The sequence below is a fragment of the Rhea americana genome, unplaced genomic scaffold (genome assembly GCF_003343005.1).
Source record: "Rhea americana isolate MKP2758 unplaced genomic scaffold, rheAme1 scaffold_78, whole genome shotgun sequence".
Taxonomy (NCBI): Eukaryota; Metazoa; Chordata; class Aves; order Rheiformes; family Rheidae; genus Rhea; species Rhea americana.
This window is the reverse complement of record NW_028186956.1, coordinates 2,224,493-2,225,419: the sequence shown is the minus strand read 5'-3', so window position 1 is coordinate 2,225,419 and position 927 is coordinate 2,224,493.

Genomic DNA, 927 nt, shown 5'->3' with positions numbered 1-927 from the left:
AATAAAACTTGTCTCTTCTGTTTCTCTTCTGAAAATGTACTTTACCCCATATATTATTGATCCCCTTGGAGCACATCTCAGCTTGAACTTCCAAGACCAATTCTCCCATGTCAGTTCTAGGGCCTTGTAGCTTTAACGGAGTAGCCATCCAGTGAGTTTTTGTTGCTTTGAATATGATGTGACTTTCAAATGATTTTTTTTCTTTTTCTCTGTTCTTTTGCAAAATCCATACCTGGAATATGACTGTAGAAGAATTGTATTGTAGGGCTGCCTATCCTGAAGTAACACTACGTGCAATTCAGATTTTTCAAAYTTGTCAGAATATACATATCCCTGTTTTTGTGTGGTTTGCTTTAAAGGTGCCCACTGACTTCTCATATTCCTCAGAACATGACATTTAGGCTTCAAATTTGAAATAGAGTATATTTTTTATGTAATCTCTTCATGCAAATAAAGTGACTCACACAGCAAAAATGTGTCAGACAAAATAACCATAATGAAGCATATAAATAAATCTGAAGCTTTTTTTTCCGTTGCATATGGTTATCCCCTRGCCCAGGACTGCAGGGACCAGAGAGGCTTTAGCTATATCCTTTTTACAGTCTCTGGAGGCAACATTAACCCACACCGACTCTCTTTCTCCCAGCGCCTGCGGCCCGCAGCGGCAGAGCTGCCGCCCAGGCCGCACACGGCGCCCCCCCCCCCCACTAACGGCCCTGCCCGCCCAGCGTGGGGGGCGGGGGCACCCGAGCTACGCCACGCGCCCCTCGCCCAATCAGCAGCTCTCTCCGCAAACTTTTTCTTTCTGGGGCGCTCTGGCGGCCAACCGGCAGCTCTCGCTCCCTCCTCCTCGCGTGGCGGAGCCGAGCGCGCCGCCCATTGGCTGGCCGCGGGGCGGGGCGCGGGCGGGCGGGAGAAGCGCGCGCG